The sequence below is a fragment of the Canis aureus genome, chromosome 5, assembly GCF_053574225.1.
Source record: "Canis aureus isolate CA01 chromosome 5, VMU_Caureus_v.1.0, whole genome shotgun sequence".
In the NCBI taxonomy this organism is placed as follows: Eukaryota; Metazoa; Chordata; class Mammalia; order Carnivora; family Canidae; genus Canis; species Canis aureus.
In genome coordinates, this window is record NC_135615.1 from 66,736,684 (window position 1) to 66,755,091 (window position 18,408).

Here is an 18,408-nt window from a genome sequence, read left to right on the forward strand (position 1 = left end):
ATCCATTGTGTGTGGGGGGAAGGTGGGATATAGGGAGTACAGACAGTGTGGATAGGGTCATAAAGGGGTAGAAATGAGATTGAGGCAAGAGTTAAAATTTACTGAAGTTGGGTGATCAGCACGTGAATTTTTTCCTTATAATTTTGCTATTGAGGCTGTCTCCTCTGATTAGAGGCTATAGCCCCCTGGATTCCTCCCATCTTCTCATTCCAACATCCGCTCTTTCAGCAGGTCCTAAAAGCCCTATATTTGGAGTACATTCAAGACCTTCTTCATTCCACCCCCCAGCTACCACCCTAATTTCAGCTACCACCCCCTCTCAGCTATGTTAGCCTTCTCTAGGCAGATTTCATGCCCTGTTCTATGAAGCAAGTATAGAGAAAGTGACTGTGATCACATGTTTGGCTGGTTCTTCACACCGGTGTTGTCAAGAGTGGGATTCAATGATGAGAGGTTTACCAGACAGATGGGGAAGGGTATCCAGCCCAGGGGAACAGCATGTGCAAAAGTATGAGGGTCTCCATCAGCTCCACCAGTAGAGGGATACTGAGCAGCTCAGTGTGACTGCGGACAAGAAGCCAGGAGGCATACGCCTGGGGATAAGAGATGACAAGGGATAAGTGACAAAAGGCTTTGAATGCCAGGTCATGTTTTGCTGTGAAGCCAAGGGTGGTAGCCATCATGGAGGAACTCTATAGGAAGGTGCATGGTAAGATTTGCATGTTCAAGAGGGAATTCTGGGGGCAATACAGAGAAAGATGATCTGGAGGTGCCTGAATTTTGGAACTGAAAGGCCAGTAGAGAGGCTACTGTAACCCTCCAGGGTGAGAGGTAGAGGTAACAGATGAGTGAACTAGAAAGTGGTATGGGAAGGCGGGCAAGGCACATGCAGGACAAATCAGTAGACTGAGTGGTAGGTGAGCACGGAGTCATACATTCAGAAAGAGGACTGGGGCTTTGGGGGGTACAAAGAGTTAAATATTGCATGCACTAGTTTTGGATTGCACAAGTAAGTACTGCACAGGTTCACTGGTGGGAAGGCCAGGCTGAGATATCCAGCAGCCAGCTGGATGTTTGCAGCAGGCTGAGTAAGAGGATCTGCATGACAAAAATGTACTTTTACACACAACATGAAGCCCGAAGGAAAATATTAAAAGAAAATGACTTTTATCAAATTCCACAGCAACAGAGCAACAGCAAAAAAGCCATTGTAGGTAGTAAATGTGGAAATCCCTGAATAATTTTAGAAGCAAGCAGCCTAAACTGGCTTTCAACAATCTTTCACCATCTTTCCCGCCTTTCGTACTGTTTCTTCCTCTGTTCTCTCCTTTCTTTCCTTTCTTTCTTCTTTTTAAAATAAATAAGTATGAAGAGTTTATCATAGGCTAGATATAGTGTGGGGTTTACAATGATGAAGAAAAATGGACTGGGTACCTGGCCTCACAGACTTTATGGACTAGTGGAGAAGACAGACATTAAGCAAACTGTTTAATTACCAACTGTGGTAATTCCTAAGGAGGGGGTGCAGGGCAAAGTGATCCACTTACAAGGGGTCACAGTGACATCTTCACTCAGGAGGTGTCAATTTCGCTGAGATCTGAATGACAAAGAGATTTTAGTGAGTGAGGGACTGGAGAAGTTTTCCAGGCAGAGGCTCAGCATGTGCAAAGGCCTATAGTCAGGGGAGAGCATGGAGAGTCAGAGAGGCCAGTGGGACTGGAGGTCAGAGATAAAGGAGAGTACAAGTGAGATGAGGCTGGAGAGGCAGGTCCCGGGGGCAGGCTATGGTAAGAATGTTGTTCCTCTTGAATGGTAAATGGGAAGCTTTTGAAGAATTTTAAGTAAGGAGTGATATGAACACATTTGCATTTTAGAAATACAATTCTTTCTGCCATGTGGAGAACTGATGGAAGGGCTTCAGAATAGACAGGGGGAAGCCACGAGAATGGATGGGAGGAAGCCAGCTACATGGCCACTGTAGTGTTCTAGGAGTAGGATGATGGTGGCTGGATAAAGATGTGGTCATGAAGATAGAAGTGGATGGATTTCAGAGATATTTTTCAGAGGTAAAATCTATAGATTTCATAGGTGGTGAATGAGCTATGGGTAATAAGAGACAACTGCCAATGGTGAGCTTTCTTATTCACCCAATATTGATATTTTGCCATAGCTGTAAATAAAAGAGAGGTTAAGGTACTTGTAAGAGGTCTACAGATGGGAAGGGTCAAGGAACTCACTGTTTGTGTTAGCCATGATAAATTCCTTGTCCTCTAGGAACTCAGAATCTGCTAAGGTGAGCTGAGCGCCTAAGCATCTGCCCATTTACAGTGCTTGGGATCAGATAAGTAGATCAGATACAATAAGAAATACTGACACCACATGACCTAAAAGTCCGAAGAAGAGAAGGGCCAGGATGGGCTAGGTGAGTGAGTGCCTCCTACAGGATGAGACACGTGAGCAGCTTTCAAAATCCTTGTTAACAGATCCCTAAAGTTCATGTTAAAAACTCACTGTGTTTGGTGTAATGCTGAAAACAATTATTTCTTATACTTAATATCAAATATAAACCATACTCATTGCATGGACATCTCTTCTTAACAAAAGTGTACGTATTCTGCTCTTGGCAAGCAAATGCTCTTGGCATTTGATACCTACAAGTGCCAAAAACCATATCTAGAAATGTAAAATATTCATTAGTAGTAGAGTCCTTCACTCAAATTTTGAAAATACTGAGGCAAGGGATACCTGGGTAGCTCAGCGGCTGAGCATCTGTCTTTGGCTCAGGGCGTGATCCTGGGATCCGGGATCTAGTCCCACACTGGGCTCCTTGCAGGGAGCCTGCTTCTCCCTCTCTGCCTGTGTCTCCACCTCTCTCTCTCTCTCCCCCTCATAAATAAAATCTTAAAAAAAAGGAAAATAATGAAGCAAAATCCCTATTTTGGTAGGTAAGTGGCAAATCTGAAATGTACAATTAGCCCTTAAAATAAATAATAGATGGAAGGAGCTTAGGAACCCCATGCAAGTGGCTGCCATGGACACAACTCAGGTTTGCAGCTTTGCAAATGGTTTTCGTTCTCATAAAGTGTGATGCAGCAGGATGTAGAAGGCTGCCTGGGCCTTGAAAGAGCAGCACAGTAAACACCAATTCAAGACCCTATTCTCAATGACCCATTAGAACATAGCTTATAATAATGTGGCTAGGAAAAAGTCTTCCTTTATCTGCCATACTGTAAATGTTGGTAGTGGGAAGGAAGGGACAAGGGGTAGAGAAGGAAGTGAACACAGAGAAAGGGGGACTTCTGCTTTTTGCTCAGTGTATTTCTCTATCATTTGCATTTTAAACATAAGATTTCAATTAATGTAGTTTTTTTAAGAGTAAAAAAATGAATATTCTTCTCTTATCTACACATCTCATGATACACCACAATTCCCCTATTTGAGGCTCCTGGGAATAGGAAAAACCATTGGTTTCCATATTCTGCAAAGGAACCCATAATATACTTGGAAACAACGATGAAAGTTTCCCCACAGTATTCTTTTCCAGAGTAAACAGCCAATAACTGGTTGTTCTTGTATACGTTACCATATACTTTGGAAGCACTGGGTGTTACATTGCATGAGTCTTTATGGGGGCTTATAACTAGTGATGGCATGGGGCTCATTTTAATGATAATTCTTATAACCACTTTCTTTAGTAAGGCTAGATATTAATGAGGCAGAGGCAGAGATAAGCAGCAGGGAATCTCATGCGTTGACAAAATACATATGAAGATAATACAAAGGGAGAATCTTGATGTGTGCACAGGTCCCACTTCCCACTCTTTTCCCCCAATTCTGTGAAGGAAAAAAATGGACTAGTTGGTATTCACTACCCTTTAATGGTACAGATTGTTGAACCATATGATAGAGCATTCTAAACAGCAAGCAAGGGGAAAAGAGAATCTTGTTAAATTCAATATGAGAAGGACACTTTAAGATCATCTATCTTGTAGGCTGGGGTACTAAAAATGTAAAGTGACGTCCCAAAGGGGATATTGAATAAAACGAAAAGAAAAATGTTGGTGATATATTGATTAAACCTCGTGCGCTGCATATCTTTATTTGTTCCTCCAAATCCACTTCTTTTTTCTTTTTTAAGATTTTATTTATTATTCATGAGAGACACACACACACACAGAGAGAGAGAGAGAGAGAGAGAGAGAGAGAGAGGCAGAGACACAGGCAGGGGGAGAAGCAGGCTCCATGCAGGAAGCCCGACATGGGACTCGATCCTGGGACTCGATCCTGGGACTCAATCCTGGGACTCAATCCTGGGACTCCAGGATCACGCCCTGTGCTGAAGGCAGGCGCTAAACCGCTGAGCCACCCAGGGATCCCCTTCCAAATCCACTTCTATCCTTCCCCACTACGCTTCTGCTCTACCAGACTGACAAGAATGAACAGCCCGAATGGGCTCCTCATTCTCTGGCATCTGACTGGGGCCAATGGGAGCCTTGCCTAGAGTTCATAGGAAAGGAAGGGGAAGAGTCAGGGCACTTACAACTCTTGTTCTCTCCTTGAGGGGTTACTGAGGGCTGGCTGTGTCTCCTTTGCATGGCTCCTATCAGGTGACACACACATATGAACACTATAACTCTCTCTCCCTCTGTCTCTCATCCCCTTTAGGTGGTAACAGCTCTTGTTATTAGTCCTAGAATATTGTATTGTCCCTTGTGGTTTCCCTATACCCGGCTTATCCTCTGTAAATATGCTCTTTACTCAGTTCTTCTCCAATCACCCATTTTGAGTGTGCCATCTTTTTTTTTTCCTGCTAAGACTCAGAATACATTATCAAAGGAAGCTCTTAATCAGGTCCTTGGTGTCCAGAAAGAAAGTTCAAGTAAAAACTTGTCATTCTTCTTGCACTTTCCTTAAACCCACTCCCTTCCTGTATCTGAGCTGTCTGGGGATTTCCCTACCTCATGGTTCTTGATGGGTGACAGAAACTGTTTACCTCCTGGAAGCCACATGCTCACTTTCCCAACCTCCCCTGCAGCTAGGCTCAGACATGTGATCCAAGCTCAACCAACTGGATAGGAGTTTGACTCTTAACATGACATGGGACAAGTGGGGACTGCAGAGAATCCATTTTGGCTGAAGCAGCAGCAGAACCGGGAGCTATGTCAGTTTCCAAAGGGAGTAGCTGAGTCTAATGTCAGGCTTGGGGTGTACAGGGTACTTCTGGTAGAACCTGCACCCAGCAGCAACAGCTACATGGTTCTCTGCAGAGATTTTATGTACTGCTCTACTACTGGGGTCCCCAGTACCTCTATGGACCTCCCAGAAAGCCTGTGAGAAACCCAACAGCCCTCAGTTCATGCTTTCCTTGCTTGAATGGGTCAGAGTTGTTTATATTGCTTGAAACTAAGAACTCTAATATAAAAAGCCAAATCTTTTTGACCTAAAGATTCTGGCATTGTAAAAATCCTATCTCACTTTAAGTTAAAAATAAATCTATATTTGAGCATCTACTCTTGTTTCAATGACTATGCTAGGTGTTACAAAGCTAATTAAGATTGACAACCAATATGATAAACACTCTAATGGAAACTTAGCTTTTAGAGTATAGATGCAGAAGTGACAAATACTCTTGGGAGGATTTTGGTCATTTCCAGAAAGGTAGTGAATTGGGTAGGTAAGGGATGGTGATGTGAACCGTTTGGTATGTCCAAAGAATGAAGGTGAGGTCAGTCAGAGTAACAGGTATGGAGCAGAGAAAGCAAGGGGTCACTGGAGATGAAACTGGGAAAGTGAACTAAGGATTGTTGCAAACTGTCTGGACTTTATTCTCTAGGCAAGCAGGAGAAATCATGCCATCGACTCTGGAAGATGAGTTGAAGAAAAGGAAGGACAGAAGCAAGAAATCTACTTGGTCTCACAAAGGCTATGACTACAGCAGAAGGAATGGGATTGAGAAGGAAGGTAGAGGCTTGAGAAACATTTAAAGAGATAAAAGTGAGGTTTGCTCCCTGCTGGCTGTAGAGAGCCAAGGAGGATCCCAAGATGGCCTCAAAGTTCCAGCCTGAAGGAGGAGGTGGGGAGTAAAGTTTCCTACTAATACAGGGAACTCATGTAGTACAGATTCGGTGTGGAGGGAGAGGAAAGTGGTGTGGCCAGATCTTCTCTTTAAGGATGTACTACTGTATGCATTTTTGTGATTTTTAATCACTGCTCCACAAAGAAAGGATGGAGTTGCTTCAAACCTGGTTGCTATCATTTGACTTACCTGCTATTCTTGGGACTATTCTACTTGCCATGGGTATACCATAACTTTAAATTGCATGATCATCTGGGATGTTCTATGTTGGTAGCTAGGAAAATAAAATTCTTTGAAGGGACTAAAAATAAGCTGTTTAAATTCTTTCCAGGACACCTGGGAGGTTCAGGGGTTAAGCGCTTGCCTTTGGCCCAGGGCATGATCCTGGAGTCACAGGATCAAGTTCCACATTGGGCTCCTTGCATGGAGCCTGCTTCTCCCTCTACCTGCGTCTCTGCCTCTCTCTCTCTCTCTCTCTGTCTCTCTCTCTCTGTCTCTCATGAATAAATAAAATCTTTAAAAATAAATAAATTCTTTCCACACTAACCTCTTTCTCACTTTAGGGTGCAAGTGTGACCCATATCCACTTATCTAGTCTACTGCCAGACCCACATTAGAGTCCTTGGGAGGTCATTGGACTACAGGATCAACACTTATCGTGTCTCTAGCCAATCTTCTATTGACCTGCTGCATTCCATTTCTGACCCTTATGTCTCCTGCCAACAGCAATTCTGAGAGCTGACAGTGGCAGGCTTGGCTTCCCAGAACATCCTTTTTATGTAAACTTACAAACTTAAAGAACCTATTTGACTCTTTCCCCTGTGATACTAAGCTTCATTCTTGATAGCATTTTACCTTTGTTGTGAATAGTAAAGTTCTTTTAGTTACTTTATTGTTAAGAAGTGCATAGGCATGGAGTCTGATGGATGGCATCTTTAGACTTAGATTCTAGAAAGGGCTACCACTGTGCACTTGGCTAAAGGAAGTACATTTTACCAGTGAATGACTTTCATTTATCAAATTCCCAGCCAGCATGAAAAGCTAAGGCCATGTAATAAGCACTATCCTACAGTGCTACTCATTGTTGAAGGCACAAAATGATGACTGGTAGCTTTAGAGATGTTTTCTGGAAACCAAATATAAGAACAGCTTTGTTATTGCATACCTATGGAAACAGAAGATGCCTGGTTCTTTATTCATGTTTGCTCCCTTCTTGAATAGTCATCTATAAGGAGGTGCCATACTCTACTAAACCATGAGCCCTTTGAGGACAGATAGGTTCTAATCCACATGTAAATTCATACCATCTGAATGAATGTAATATGACTGGGGCCAAATAAATGTTGGTTGAATTAATCAGTAATATATGATGAGAGAACTCACACCATAAGGGAGGAGATCCTCTCAGCCACAATAACAGGGCAAGTGAAATTGCTTTGCCATGGGCAGTAGCAGAAGCAGAGTTGGTGACTCATGTAATATGGAAATTATGGTAATTTGGAAATTCCAAATGAATGGATAAACTAGACTTATGGATAAGAAAGTAGTCATCAAACCAACAGTGTCTTGGAGATTTTTTAAAGTCATAACTATGCTATATAAGCAATAAATTATGAAGGTTGAGCATGTGAATAAAGCTTAATATTGTCATAAATTTTATGACAAAGTTAATCAGACACATATTTAATGACATGCATAATTATTATTATGCAGCATTGTAATAGCCATTAATAATAAGCTGTCTAAGCCAATGACTATAAGAGTCTTTACTTGTGTTCAACCAAACCAACTGCTTGGCATTTTCCCCCTTTCTTTGTTGCTAATTCTCTGTACCTAATATAACTACCAGTGCTGAACGGCTTTTCAGAAATGAATAATTTAATCTTCAGTGCAGAGACACAGAAACCCTTGTTAAAGACAGGGTTTTTAGGTAGGTAAGGCTTGGTAGGTAAGGCTCTCTGAACTCCTTCGACCTCCTAAAACACGTGAAGCAGAAGCATATGGGTACTCTGCCCACAGCTACATGTCAGTGTATTCCCACTTTAATGGCTGGATCTCTGCCTTTATGAAACAAAGAAACTAAAGAAAGACTCTATGACCCAAAGGGGTACATGAGAATTGTTGGGAAATAACAACTGCCACCCAGCAGCTCTCACCAGTGACTAAGGGGAATCGGTGGAAGATTCTTACCTCTTAGCCCTCAGGGAAAGGGGCAGTAATGCTGAGGCACCCCCAGAGTTCTCCAATGGGCTGTCCACGGTGCTAAACACTCATGAATGCCCCTCTGACCGTCTTTCTTTCCTTGCTTCACTTCTCCACTCTCTCACCAGTGCTTCATGGAGTCACCTTGCATATATGCCACTTGCACCTGAATCCTTATCTCCAGGTCTGCTTCTGGGGGGAACACAAAGTAAGAGAGTGCTCCAGTGATGGGGCTGCAAGTCAGATGCATTCCCTTCCTCTAAGGGCTTTCCTACTCTACACACACACACACACACACACACACACACACACACACAGAACCAATCACATCCAGCCTTCCCGTATACAGCCATCTGCTGAAGAGCTATGCTAAAAGCTTGTGCTGCTCCTGAGGGCAGCACTCATCATGCTATGGACCCCAGGAAGAGAAAAGAATATGTGATCATTAATAGAATGGAGTATGTTCTCTGGATTCCTGACAAGTTGGAAGAGGGTGAGGGCAAGAGTCTACCTGGCGCAGCAGAGAGGGGAAGAGAGAGCAGGAGCTAAGAGTCCCATTGGTTAGAAAAAGCTGCCCTAGGTGCTGATCTGCAACAATTATGTAGTCCATGTATTTCTGGGTAATAAGTCTGTGGTGGTCCTGATGTCTAGACCAACTCCCAGTTGATCCTTCTCAGGAAGGAAACCAGGATAGTCCAGAGACTTTCATTCTGCAGTTAAAGAGTTAGGCACCAGCAGCCTTGATGAAATCATGAAGGCACATTTATGCTAACGTGTAAATGACTCACAGCTTCTTTTCTATTTTTACGGTGGGGAAGTATTTATGGTATAAGGACAGTAATGAACTAAAAAAGGGGAAGGAATGTCCCTGTCAAATAAAAGCCAGAAAAGGGGGAAGGTAGTGGTCGGTGACCAAGACAAAGCACCCCTGTTATATCTGGCCAGCTCTACCTGTTATAGTTCTGGGAGTGAGGTGGGAACAAACAGATGCCATGTTTAGAGGCAGGCCATCCCTACTGCAGTGGGGTGCAGTGTAGATGGGTTACTGATCAAGATGAAAACCCACAGAATGTTTCATTCCAAACTAGAAATATCAATATATAGAACACACCCTTGCCAGTGTCAGAAGAAGAAATTGAGGAGTTGCAGTGCTATAGGAGAGAAGACTACCTGGCATAGAGTTTATAGGCCAGTGCCACTGCTCATGGTCACTAGAAATCTCTGGATCTCAGTTTTGCCATCTGTAAAATAGTAGTAATTCTATCCATACTACATATCTCATAAAGTTGGCTATGAGGCTCATGCGATGCATGCCTGGAAGAGACGAGTTGCATAACAGTTAAAGAGCACTGCCTCTAGAGTCTGACTAGACAGGTTGAAATCCCTGTTCAACACATTCTGGCAGGGCTCTGGGAGGTCTTGGGCAATCTATTTATCCTGGGTTCCTCATCTGCAAAATGAGATTAAAAAAAAAACAAACAATCATAAGATTATTCCAATGATTAACTAACCACTGCATGTAGAGAATTTAGCCTGGTACTTGGTACTTGTAGTAGCTGCTAAAAGCAATATATACAATATACAGTATACTATGGAGGTTGAAGGCACCGAAAACAACCACTTGCTGCAACAGTCATGAGTCCAGAGGGCTAAAATCAGAGCATAGAAGGTAAGTGATTTGGATATGTAAACATGGTATGCTTCTCTTTGCTCTGGATACAGTGGGCTTATCCTATTATTAACACTTGTTTAGCTGTTGAGCTAGCTGCCATGAGGCCTAACATTTAGTTCCAGTTATTAGATAAATACGTGTTTTGAATGGTATTTGAATTACTAAGTTCTAGATTTCTCTGGTTAGTAAAGTCTCCTTTGTACTTTGTAAAGAGGCTAAAATTGGTATACTGATTTACAGAACAGATGTACCAGTTTTCAAAGTATATTAAAACCATGGTTCACTATGACATGGTGCCTGTTGGAATAGACTTCTAAGAGTAAACTGGACTTTGAGGAGGAAACACTGAGGAGAAGAAAAAGGACATTGTTTTAGATTATCAGATCATTCTGGTTTAAACATTCTGGTTTAAACTTCTGCCATTTTCTTTCCCTCTACTTTGCTAAATAAATGAGTACATTTCTAATTTACAGAGTTAACAAAAGATAATGTAATTTGATAGCCAAATTCATAATAATTATACAGTAAGAATTTGTAAAGTGTATAAACTAAATACACAAATGTGCCTACACTAAATTTTGTTCAAGTATGCTCACCTACGCTATTCTCTCAGGCGCATTCTATCATGCTAGGATCCTCATATAATATAAAGATAAAGCAGATGCATTTTGGAAAGCAAAGCAAGAGTAAAACAAAAACACACCTTAAGCAAAATCTTACACATCTCAAATTTATTATTAACCAAGTTTTAAATTTTAATAAGTTCATTATGTTAAAAGTTTAGATGTTTGGGTGTTTCTACCCCAAAACATGATCTTTGAGGGACTTCCATGTCTGTGTGATACGAAAGTCACATGACACTTTCCAAAATCACTAATCTAAATGCATCACATGAAGAAAGGTCATATTCTATCTTGTTCAAAACCTCTAGGAAAATGAGCTTGGTATTTATAAGATGAGGCTCTCTGAGTAGTGTCATGGACATGTCAAGCCAGTCAGCTTGCAAATACTGGTAGGTGCAAAGGTGGGGAGAAAGAAGGGGCAACAGAATAGAGGATTTCTTATTAAGTGATGAGAAAGAAACATTCATATCTCCATGAAATGAGACTTTTAAAATTTGAAACTTAAATCTCTGAATGACAAGGTAATATAAATAATCCACAAATAAAGTCACTAGGTAGGTCATCAAATGCTGATAAATTGGTAAGAACAGTGAGTACAATCTACACATTTAAGCCCACCAGCTCATTTGGTACAGTGTCAGTTTACTTCTCAGTAAAGTCTATATTAGTTTTGTAAAAGGACATATTGGTAAATTGTACAGATCTATTTATAGGCACCATCATGTAACCTGGCACAAAGTAAGCATTCTTCCTGCGGTTAAGACATTTAAATAGTATAGGGGTGTCTGGGAGGCTCAATTGGGTAAGTGTCTGGCTTCACCTCAGGTCATGACCATAGGGTCCTAGTATTAAGCCCCATGTCAAGCTCCATGTGGGGCCTTGGGCTCCCTACTCAGTAGAGTGCCTGCTTTTACTTCCCCTTCTCCTGCCCCTCCCCTGGCTAATGCTCACTCTCAATCTTGAATGAATGAATGAATGAATGAAATCTTTAGAAAAATAAAAGAAATTTGGACGGTGTAAAAATTAGAAAAATAAGCGCCCTATCATTAAGCTATGATAAAGATTAAGGCATGTCATCCACTAAAAGGTTAAAACCTAGATAATAAAAGGTAGTTGCAGTAACAGTAACATTTCCCAAAATGTCAGATCACAAAAGTATCACTTACATAATTGCTTGTAGTTTATTCCTTTGCTTTTCTCTTTTCTCTGTGCATCTTTGTAACATTTTTTTAAAAGTGGAAATATAATTGTTGTCATGCGAACAGCTGTAGAAATGATTAAAAGGTATGGAAAAACATAACATGAATGCCAATAATCTGTTTCTGGCAGCAATATATATGGAACAGTATTTAGGAGAAACAAGGAGAAAGAAGAAAAAAGGGAGAAAGGTTTATCATCCTAAAAACTAAACGTCATTGCTTCATAGGAAAAAAAAAAAGATTTCATATTTAAAGTCAACAATAGCTAACTCCTAGCTAGAACCACTACCCCACATCACTGGAGTCAGCAAGGGTGCCTTGCTGGAGGGGCAATGTTGCAGTACAAAGTATACAGGATTTTGGAGCTGGGGAAAAGAAAATAATCCACCTCTGCCAGATGAATGACCTTGGGCAAATCAGTTTATCTCTGCCAGACTACATTTTGGCATCCAAAAATTTGATATAACTACCCAAAAGCCTCATGCTGAGGTGAACTGACATAGTTCTCTGTGAAAGGCTTGTTCATTTTTAAATAGATAGCACAGTGCAAATGAAGACTATTTTTTTGTATTGCTAATTGTCAAATATACTAAATTCTATCCAGCTATACAAACAGTATTGGCTCCCAATGGTCTTTTCAACAGCCAAAGATTTATGAATAAAATGATTTTCCTAATGGGATTAACCTGAGCTTTTCTTAAGCACGTAACCTTGAGCTTACCCTACAAAATAATGCTTTAACTATAGCAATGCACATAATAAAGGTTTAGTCCTAGCTTCTAAGATGTCAAACATCATTCACAAAAGAGAAATACTCTTGAAAGATATATATTTGTTTTGGATAGAAAAGACTTCTAATTACAAATGATTTATTGATGAATGCAAATCCTGGCCTATTTGAGAGGCACTCCTGTGAGCATCTTCATGTGTGGTTTACAAGGTGAAGGAAAAGGGGAAATGCCTTGATGGTACCAATGGACATTATGTCTATTTTAATATTGTTAAAGGGAAATTCTCTTTTAGGCATTTAAGAAACCTGCATTAAAAATAAGTCTGAGAATGGAAAAACACCAAAACTATAAAGAAGGTAGAAATAATTACAATCTTAACTAAAGATAATAATCAATCAACATGTTGACATACACCCTACCAGTCATCTTCTCTAAGTACATCTTCTAAAAATGTGTCCTATAAATATAATTTTGTATCTGCCTTCTTCCCATTGAGTATCAGATAGACTTTTAAAGAGCAATTGTTTGGAAACTGTCTCAAGTACACGAGGAAATATGTTTCAATGGAAATAATTCAGCGGCCAATGGAAATATGAAAAGTTCCCAATTTTTCTCATCTCATTGAATAGAAACAAATCTCATTTCAAATGAGTGAGAAAACCAAACTGATTTAGGACTCTACTTATCTTCTACTTTAAAAAATGTAGTTCCATCCAGCAACAATATTATGGGGAAAAGAAAAAGTAACTGTCTAAATTTGCACTGAGGGTCATTTCTTCAGACAACCAAAGCCCATCTATTTCCCAGCTCCATGCTTCAGGCTTAAAATGGATCTCTCTGAAGCAATGACAGAATTTTTGCCAAGTGACTAGGATATAAACACCCTTTTGGTTGCACAGTGAGACATATGCTCTGAAGAAAAGTGGTTCAAAATAGGCAAGTGGGTTTTTCTAGAATAAATGAGAGCCCTTGTAAGCAGCTTCATCTTCAGAGCCTCATATCTGCACTCGCTTGGTAACTCTGTCTTCTCCATGGGTAATGGCAGCACACTGTGTTCATGATTCCTTGCACTATACTAATGAACTGCTATAAATTTGTTTTTGATGTTCCAGAGAGCCTAACTTCAGTCTTTAGGCAATGCTGAGGATGCACCCTATATTCTAGACTCACCTTTTGCAAGGTGTACTCTCAGCATTATGGGCGATTTCCATGGGAGAATATTCTATTTAAAGAAATACTGTCCCAGCATAATACAAAAAATCACTTATGAAGATGCAAGAGACATGGAAAGCTCTCAATTATGTTTACACAAGCACAATGTCAGAACCTCTCTTCCCTATTCCCTAAGGGGGTTGGGAGGGGAGTACTCAGTTGTGAGAAAAGAAAGCCATACAAAAAGTATTCATGTAGTCATAGGAGTGGGAAGATTGAAGGTCCTCCAAAGGGGATGTACACACACACACACTTCCTGAGTCCCAGAGTGTGCTGAAGGTCAGACAGGCATTGGCAGAAAGGAAGGAGGGAAGGAAGGCAGGCCAAAGCAGAAAAACAATCTCTATGTCCCCTATTTTTGACCTCAAACACAGACATCAAATTCTTTTTTTGGCATGTTTTAAAATGGAGTATCTTTAAAACTAGGAATATTTAAAGGGTACATTAAATTTTATTTTTAAAACTTTTCATAGACTAAAAATAAGTAAACCACTCTCAATTGACAAAATGTGCCACTGCAACATAATGAGTACCTTCACCTTTCATTTTTAGGAAGCCAGATTCATAGTCCTTGAAGTCTCTTCAATTTAAAAATGGAAATGACAACATAAATTTATCAACATATATGATTTTCTGATTAAACACCAAGATAGAAATGAAAAAAAAATGGTAATGTCATTTAAAAAATAGCCAATTTCCTGAGTTGGTATATTTAAGGATATTTCACAGGAAAAAAAAAACTTGTAGTCTCATAATTGTGTGCACCAACAAGATGTGGACAATTTAGCTTGATATTACAGATAGAAGAACACGGTTGCCACAAAATCAAATCTCTTCCCAGGTATCAACCATAGAAGGCAGCAAGTCTTCTCAGTTTTATTCACTGATGTATCCCTGATCCCCACAACAAATACCTGTCACATAGTGGGTGGTCAACACACATTAGTTGAATGAATGAATAAATATAGAAAATATAAAGATAGTGCATGATGTGTTTCTGAAGCTAGGTCAACTGTGTATATTGTTATTGGCATATATAAGTTGTCTTTGTTTTAAATTTGGGTGTGAGGACTTTCAATGAAATATATCTACCAAAATGGAACAAAGTCATTATTGCCTGAACTTTAGTACTGCAACAGAAGGAAAACCACTGGAAAAGAGCTAGGTGAGTGCCTGGTCAACCTCAAGGTGAGTCTGGAGCAAGCCTGAGGCAGTGGAGGTTGGTACCTGGGGTTCTAATTTTGGCATTGCTTCTACCTGGACACTCAGGCAGGAAAAGAGCAGTAGCAGTAAAATGATATTTTAGTTCAGGCTAATCGTGTGGATTATCTCATTCCATCCTTAAAAATCAGCCCTTAGGGTAGATGCTTATTTTATTTCTACTCATTTGATGAGAAAACTAAACACACAAAGAGTTATGTAGAATATCAAAGGGCTCTTGCCTACTAGGCATGGGCATGGGGTTTTAGCTTTGCATTCTGATTTTAGAGGCAACATGTTGCATGGACTCAAGAGAGCTTAACCTTCTTGGGTCCCAATCTGTAAAATGTAGGCAGCTAATTCAATAAAACTTAAGGTTCAATATTTAAGGTTCAAGACACTCCATGGTGGGGGGTTGGGCAAAATGGGTGAAGGCAGTCAAAAGGTACAACATTCCAGTTATAAAATAAGTAAGTCCTGGGGATGTAATGGATAGCATGGTGACCATAGTTAATAATATTGTATTGTGGGGGATCCCAGGGTAGCTCAGTGGTTTAGTGCCTGCCTTCTAGGGCGTGATCCTGGAGTCCCGGGATCGAGTCCCGCCTTCAGCTCCCTGCATGGAGCCTGCTTCTCCCTCTGCCTGTGTTTCTGTGTCTCTCTCTCTCTGTCTCTCATGAATAAATAAATAAAATCTTTAAAAAAAAAACAATATTGTATTGTGTATTTGAAAGTTGCTAAGAGAGTATATCTTAAAAGTTCTCATCACAAGAAAAAAATTATAACCATATTTGGTGATGGATATTAATTAGACTCATTCTGGTGATCATTTCTCAATATGTAATAAATATTGAATAATTATGTTGTACACCTAAAACTAATATAATGTTATGTGTCAATTATCTCTCAATGAAAAAAAGGATACCCCAGGTTAAAGATCCTAAATTCTGATATTTATTTATCTAAAAAGGCAAGAAAAGTCTTGCTACAATAATACTCTGTCATCTTGGTATTATTATTGGTGCCTTAGTTATTGGGATCAATTTCCCAGTAAGTGAGAATGGACTATTCATGAAACTTTATAACACAGTGACAAAACCACAGATAAAATTTTGGTACATGTATAGTTACTTAAAAAGTTATACTATACAGTATGTTACCACATCAACCAGAAAAAATAGGAATTCACCTAGGCTGTTCTTCTAGGCCGATAAACACCAAGACTTAATAGAGATTTTCATTAAATTCATTCTAAGTTTCGTTGCCACTTATGGATAGTTTACTTGCCAACGATTGCTTTCTAATTGCTTTATGTTTCCTAACTAGCCTTTGTATTGTTTTGGTAAAGACCTCAAACAATACTGGGCAGTTGGTGTGAAATGGATAATTAAATGAAATGGACTAGGGTGCACCTGGTAGCTCAGTTGGTAGAACATGTGACTCTCAATCTCAGGGTTGTGAGTTCCAGCCCCACATTGTGCCAAGAGATTACCTACAAAAAATAAACGTCTTAAAAAATTTTTTTAATGGACTAATAAAGGATTCCCTCATAAGTCCCTATACATTGAAATATACTTTGTCGTGGCTTCCTTTCAATCTGGTATTTTAAAATCTAAAATATTATCTATGAAAAAAATAAAATATTATCTATGTTATATAACAATAATGAAATCCTTATTGCTCAGAATATGCACAGATAAAAGTTCACAAGCTTCAAAAGTAAATAGTAATTGTTATACTTTCCCAATAATAAAACACATTTTGGTAAGGTTTTCACATTTTAAAAACTCAAAATAGCTTTATGAGTTCACAAAATAATACTATATTTTTTTCAAGATATTAACATATATTCTTGTGTTGTAGTTGGATAGGATGTAATTTGCTTGGGAGATTTAGCATTTGCTACTTCAAAGAATACTTCTTTTAATATTTTCATTTTAATATTCTGAAAATAGCATAATACATTTATCAGAAGTTAATTTTTTAAACTCGACATGAATGGTTTTGTTTGAAATAAACAACTTTGGTATTGTGTATCTGATTTTGCAATAAATTAGGGTTTAATTCATAGTGATTTTCTATGATACAACAAATAATTAAACAACTAATGGTTCACCAAGAGAATAAAATGTATCAAATCTGTTGTTTCTGAAGGTGAAGCAAGATTTTGTTCTGGTATAGTGCATCACTGAGATCCCAGGAGGAAACAAAATTAAACACAGATAGTTCAGATGGAGAGATTTTTAATGAAGGGACAACCTACAGAGGTGTTGGCAGGTCAGGGGAATCAACACAAGATGCTAAGAACCCAGGGACTGGAAAATCCCCCAACCTCAGGCAGAAGATACAAAGGGAGGAGAATGCTACTGGCATGAGAGCTGGAGCCCAAGAAAAGAGGAAGGGTCACTGAACAGCTATAATCCTGAAAAGGGGAAGCAACCACCAGATTGCTTCAGGGTCATTGCTTCATACTACCTGCACTGATGCAGGGAGAGAACAGGAAGAAATATCCCAACTTCTCTCTGCTCCTCTGTTTATACCTTCCACTGGCAAAAATTGAAGCCAATTGGAAGGGATCAGCTTCTAGGGGCGAGAAGAGAGAAGGCAGAGTGTGGCTCAGCGGTAGGGGAGCCCAGCACTAGAGAGCTCAATCACATAACTATCGCTGAGGCCTGATGCAAAAAAAGCAAAACTAAGCATGCTCCTCTGACCTAATTTCTAAGAAGTCTACCAGAAAATATCATTTTGGGCAAATAATTTTTAAAAGCACAAAAACCCTAAACAAATAATCTGATTAAAAGTGGGCAGAGGACCTGAATACACATTTCCCAAAGAAGATATATTGAGGACCAACAGACACATGAATCATCATCAGGGAAATGCAAATCAAAACCCCATAACGAGATATCACCTCACACCTGTCAGAATGGCTACTACCAAAAAGAGAAGAAATAACAAGCGCTGGTGATGATGTAGAGGAAAAGGAATCCTTATGCACTCTTGGTAGGAATGTAAATTGGTGCAGCCATTGTGGAGAACAGTATGGAGGTTTCTTGAAAACTTAAAAACAGAAATACCATATGATCCAATAATTCTCCTACTGTCAAATACCCAAAGAAAATGAAAACACTAATTCAAAAAGATATAGACGTTATTATGTTTATTGAAGCATTATTTATAATAGTCAAGATATGGAAGCAATCTGAGTGTCCATCAATAGATAAATGGGAAAAGAAGATGTTTTATATATATATATATATATATATATATATATATATATATATACACATATACATGTAGTAGAATACATGCAGCCATAAAATGGAATATTATGCAGCCATAAAAAAGAACAAGACCTTGCCATTTGCAACAACTTGGATGGACCTAGACAGTATTATGCTAAGTGAAAAGATCAGAGGAAGACAAATACTATATGATTTCACTTATATGTACTATCTGAAAAACAAATGAACAAAAAAAAGCAGAAACACAC

The 18,408-nt window shown here is 39.4% G+C and overlaps 1 long non-coding RNA gene across 3 annotated transcripts in view; it reads right to left on the reverse strand.

The window, feature by feature from the left end:
• Positions 1-18,408, reverse strand: part of LOC144314434 (uncharacterized) — a 92,552-nt gene that overhangs the window by 53,535 nt on the left and 20,609 nt on the right. For all 3 annotated transcript variants that reach the window (XR_013380312.1, XR_013380311.1, XR_013380310.1), the window contains exons 2-3: positions 11,740-11,838; positions 8,267-8,470 (exon numbers count right to left, since the gene is read on the reverse strand). This is a non-coding gene — a long non-coding RNA (uncharacterized LOC144314434). The remainder of the gene's footprint in view (positions 1-8,266; positions 8,471-11,739; positions 11,839-18,408) is intronic.